Source organism: Mus caroli, chromosome 2, assembly GCF_900094665.2.
Source record: "Mus caroli chromosome 2, CAROLI_EIJ_v1.1, whole genome shotgun sequence".
Classification (NCBI taxonomy): domain Eukaryota; kingdom Metazoa; phylum Chordata; class Mammalia; order Rodentia; family Muridae; genus Mus; species Mus caroli.
In genome coordinates, this window is record NC_034571.1 from 144,342,704 (window position 1) to 144,348,349 (window position 5,646).

Sequence of the window (5,646 nt, forward strand, 5' to 3'; positions counted from 1 at the left end):
GAGGAGGAGGGGAAGAGGGGAAGGGGAGAGGGGAGGGGGAGAAGAGAGGAAGCTGCAATCAGAATGCAAAGTAAATACATTAATTAATGAAAAAGCTTACATATGCTATAATCAGGAAAATATATATGAAAAGATTCTGGTCTTCCAGAGGACCCAAGTTCAATTCCCAGCATCCATATGGCAACTCACAACTGCCAAGAAGTCCGGCTCCAGAGGATACAACCCCCTCTCTGACTTCTGTGGGCACCAAGCACACATGTGGTATGGACATATACACGAGGCAAGACACCATACGCATAAAATAAATATTAAAAAACAATCACGTGATTATTTTTCTTCTATTATTTATAATACTCAGAAAAAGGAAGGTAGCTAGAAAGCCTTCGTGCAAGGGTCTCCATGCTACAGACGAGGGGGTAGAAATAAAGAATATGCTTAGCTCTTCCTGGGGACCGATGATTGTAGGAGCACACCCCAGCTCACCCTCACTCTGGGCCACTCCTGTGCCCAGTGTCCTTGATTGATTTTCACTCTCTGGAGTGAGTTAAACATTTCCTCCTTTTTTTCAGTTATCATGGTGATGCTCCTGACTCAACCATGCCTCTAACGGATCCTTAGTTGTCCCTGTGAGCATTGCTCTGGGGCTGAAGACAGCATGACATCATGAACTGAGTATTCCCTGCAAGGTGGGCATGGTGGTGCACGTTGAAATCCCAGAACTTGGTGGGCCAAGGCAATAGGGTTGTGAATTTGAGGGCATCTGAGCTGTGTAGAAAGATTCTTTCTAAACAGAAAAGAACAGATAAAAAGGAAGACAAGCTCTCTCCACCAGCCGAGCAAGATGCCCAAAGGAAAGAAGGACAAAGGGAAGAAGGTGGCCCCAGACCCTGCCGAGGTCAAGGAACAGGAGGCCAAAAAGGTGGTCAATCTTTTGTTTGAGAGAAGGCCCAAGAACTTTGGCATTGGGCAGGACATCCAGCCCAAAAGAGATCTGACACGTGTTGTTAAATGGTCCCACTACATCAGGCTGCAGAGGCAAAGAACCATCCTCTATAAGCAGCTCAAAGTACCTCCTGCCATTAACCAGTTCACCCAGGCCCTGGACAGACAAACAGCTACTCAGCTGCTTAAGCTTGCCTGCAAGTACAGGCCAGAGACAAAGCGAGTGAAGAAGCAAAGGCTACTGGCCTGTGCTGAGAAGAAAGCTGCTGGCAAAGGCGATGTCCCAACTAAGAGACCACCTGTCCTCCAAGCAGGAGTCAATATTGTCACCACCTTGGTGGAGAACAAGAAGGCTCAGTTGGTGGTGATTGCTCATGACATAGACCCCAATGAGCTGGTGGTTTTCCTGCCTGCCCTGTGTCGGAAGATGTGGGTACCCTACTGCATCATCAAGGGAAAGGCCAGGCTGGGTGTCTGGTCCACAGGAAGACATGAACCACTGTTGCCTTCACACAGGTTAACTTGGAAGACAAGGATGCTCTGGCTAAACTGGTGGAAGCTATTAGGACCAATTATAATGACAGATATGACAAGATCTGTCACCACTGGGGAGGCAGCGTCCTGGGTCCTAAGTCTGTGGCTCGCATTGCCAAGCTGGAAAAGGCAAAAGCTAAAGAACTCGCCACTAAATTGGGTTAAATGTACACTAAGTTTTCTGTACATAAATATAACTACAAAATTTAAAAAAAGAAAAAAAAGAAAAAAAAAAAAAGAAAAAAGAAGGACAAATATCCAGTCAAAGTGCAGCTCAGGCTGAGTGAGGGTGCCCATCCTGAAACAGGCTCAACTGCAATTCCACGAAACAGGGAGCAGGTTGTAGAAAGGAGCAGAGAACAGACACAGTGATGTAGGGCTTGCAGATCTTGGGGTGATAGCTCCATTAAGGTGGCAAGCAGGTTAGGATATTAGAACAGTTGTTGGCTCTCAACCAGGCTTTGTTGGGCTATCCATAATGTATACTCAGCCTCTTGGAATCCTCTTGGCACAGCCTCAAGACTGGCGATCTTAGTCTTCCCATGATGCACTGGCGATTTTAGCTTTCCCATGATGCACTGGAGGTCTTAGCCTTCCCATGATGCACTGGAGGTCTTAGCCTTCCCATGATGCATTTGAGATTTTAGCTTTCTGTTGGGCTGGTCCAAGTCTCATAGGCTTCTTAACGCAAAAGCAGCAATGGATGCAAAGAAGAAACTCGTCCTCCCTCCCTCCCTTCCCTCTCTCCCTTCCTTCAGAATTTCTTTCTCCCTCCCTCCCTTCCTGTGTCCCTTTCTTCCTTCTCTTCAGTTTGTGTGTGTGACTCTTCCTTTGTGTGCAGGTGCATGTGCGTTTGTGTGGAGGTCATAGGCACTCTGTTGGGGTTTCCCATTGGCCAGGAACTCAATAAGTGGCTGGCTGTCCCGAGAGCTCCAGGCGCCCATTATCTCTGCCTCCCCCAAACTATAACTGCACTCCACCATGCTTGGCCTTTACAAACAAACAAACAAACAAACAAACAAACAAACAAACAAACAAACAAACGTGGGTTCTGTGTAGGGTAAAAAGTCTGAGCTCAATCCTCCCGAAAATTGTGTCCCCAAGAAACCAGCTCCCCACTCCGTTCTTTGCTGTTCCTCACCTCAGCAGAGGCAGCTGGCCTCCTGTGTGTCTTGTGTGAGGTTTAGTTGTGCAATGTGGTGTTGTGGTATTCCTTGGATCCCAACTGCCAGGATGACTTTCCCCTCAGAGCTGAAACACATTCTGGGGATCAAATTCAGGTCCTCATGCTCACAGGTAAACATTTCACCAACTGAGCTCTCTCTCCAATCCCCAGGATGGCTCCTTCTTGTCCCCATGGATGTTTAAGTGGCGTGGTCAGTGGGTTACTCATGGGATGAGCTGAAACCAGCACTGTGGCTTCAGTGTGCTTCATCATCCCTCGTGGGCCCCGAACCCCCAAGAACCAGCATCACTGATGCATTCTGCTTAGGAAAGAAATGATCGGGGCACATGTCCACCGCTGAAAAACGCACCGCTAGAAGCTGCCAGAATGTCTACACTGGACCTTTCCACGTAGTCTAAGAGTCCCCCTAACGTGGAGGGCAGAGCGAGAGTCCTTCATAAGTTGCCCGGGTTCTCTTCTACCTTGTTGGTTACTGTGGGTACAAAGATCAACCAATATTCAAGCAAGGGACACTGGTATCACTTTTTCACAATCTCATTTGTTATTTTTAAAATAATGTTTTTATTCTTTGAAAGTTTCATATATTTATCCAGTGCACACTAATCACATCCACCCACTACCACCCCCTCTAGTTCCCCCTGGACCCTGCCCCTACTCCCTCTCAACATCACATCCTCTTTTTAAAAAAATTCTATCGACATAATTTCTTTTAAATTTTTTATTTTATGTACATGAGTGTTCTGTCTGCACATATTTGTGTACCACATATACGCCTGATACCTACAGAGGCCAGAAGAGAGCATCAGATCTCCCAGAACTGGAGTTACAGATGGCCGTGAGAGGCAATGTACTTTTCTCACTGACTGCCATGTGCAAACGAAGCAAGAGGTTATTTTCTAAACCATTGGCAACAGTTAGCACGACTTTAGGTACAATAATAGTAACTTTAGTAAGCAGTACATTAGATATTCCTTTCTTTATCATTATATAACTATAATTTCCACTGTCAGAGCTTTATAAAGGGTACTTAATTATGCTAAAATTTGTATTATAGCATTTGGATTGATCAGTTAGATGAGTTTAACCAAAATGTCCTCCATTCATGTGGCTACATATTTGTCTACTGTCTTTTGTTTGGACAAGTGATCCTAAAGAATAAAAACAATTCTTGGTATGGGGAGACAACATCCTACTGTTGTCTACTACAGAAAAGTCTTTTATTCCCCCCCCCCCAACAAAAGCATTTGGATTCTGCATGAAAAACCGAGGATTAATATGTAATATAGTTAGTGAACATAACAGCATCATTTTGGGGCTAGTAGTTGTGGTGGTTTGAATAAAAAAAAATGGCCTCTGTAGGCTCATACATTTGAATGCTTAGTTACTAGGGAGTGTATTTGAAAGGATTAGAAGGGGTAAGAGGCATGGTCTTATTGCAGGAAATGGGTCATTGCGAGTGGGCTTTAAGGTTTCAAAAGCTTGCTTCTCTCCTCTCACTTCTCTCTTTCTCTCTCTCTCTCTCTCTCTCTCTCTCTCTCTCTCTCTCTCCCTCTCCCTCTCCACTCTCCCCCCCACCCCCCATGGATCAGGGTGTAGCTCCCAGCTCTGATGCCACGCCTAGCTGCTGCCATTCTCCCCATTATGATAGTGGACTATATCTCTGAAACTATAAGTAAGCCCCCAGTTAAATGCATTCCTTGTAATAATTACCACGGTCATGCTGTCTCTCCACAGCCACAGAACAGTGACTGGGACAGAAATATTGTGTCCTTGTTGCCTCCCCAAGATCTCAGCTTGATGAGTTAAAGCTTTGGTGTCTCCCCAAGTCACTGGCTTCTTCTCCCTCCTGGGATGTCTCTTCTTGGTGGGTCTGTTGTCTGTCTACAGATGTTTTACCTGTCTGGCAGACTAGCAGATGCTGTCCTGGTTGAACGCATTGGAACAAGAGTCATCTGGGACTTTATTTTCTGGAAAGATACAAGCATGACTTCTCCCTGGTGTTAGAACATCTGACCTTCTCCGTTGATTAGTATCTAGATATCTATTTAAGATACATCTTAGGCCATATCTCCCTTAGGAACAAATGTTCTGGGCCATTAGAAGAAACATTATCTTTCAAAGTGAAAAAAAAAAAATAAAGAAAACATGGCTGAATGTAGTGTGTGGGGATTTAAATGGGTGTATTTACCCAACTTTCACTTTTAAAAATTTTCTGTTTGATTACTTGATGGTGTCATTCTACAATAGCTTGACCCTGTGATTTGTAAGAGATTCCAGTAAGGTGGTCACTACTCCATAAAATCGGAAAACTCCTGGAAGTGTTTGCTAGGAGAAGCAGGAGCATTATCAGGTTTGTGGTTGTAATGGAAGTCCTAGAAAGATGCATCATAAGTGATTTGTGGCATCTGAGGTGCTTTTGCGCCTGTGAACAGAAGGAAAGATCATATTAGAAGAAGTATCAATTGCTACACAAACGTATTTTAAGCTTTTGCTACATGGTGTTCATTTTAACCGGCACAGATTAATTCGGCCAGCAGAGGGCAGCAAGAGACCCAGATAATCTATTTGTCCTGCTTGTTCACAGGTAAAGAGACTTGATTTTGCATTTTGATAAAAAGGTCCATGAGACTTTTAAACAGTCTGAGAAAAAGGAAAAGCATTAGGGATGAGGAGGAGGCCAGCACATTGGCTTGGGCATTAGCAGATGTTAACAGACCCGGAATTAAAATGGTCATGAATATGAGTTATGTCATATAGATATCTGGAGGGAGAGAATGATTATGAAATAATATTAATAATGAGGTGGGCTTAAGTCTTAGAGTTTTTAAAAGAGAAACTGTTCTTAAACACTAGCCCCATTTTTAAATTTTAACATTTTCATTTTTTAATTTTTTGTTTTGTTTGGTTTGGTTTGGTTTTGGTTTTTCAAGACAGGGTTTCTCTGTATAGCTCTGATTGTCCTGGAACTCACTTTATTCACTGTA

At 44.0% G+C, this 5,646-nt stretch overlaps 1 pseudogene; it reads left to right on the forward strand.

Annotated features, from left to right (window-relative positions):
• Positions 1–835: 835 nt before the first annotated feature.
• Positions 836–1,641, forward strand: LOC110290081 (annotated as a pseudogene).
• The last annotated feature ends 4,005 nt before the right edge of the window (positions 1,642–5,646 follow it).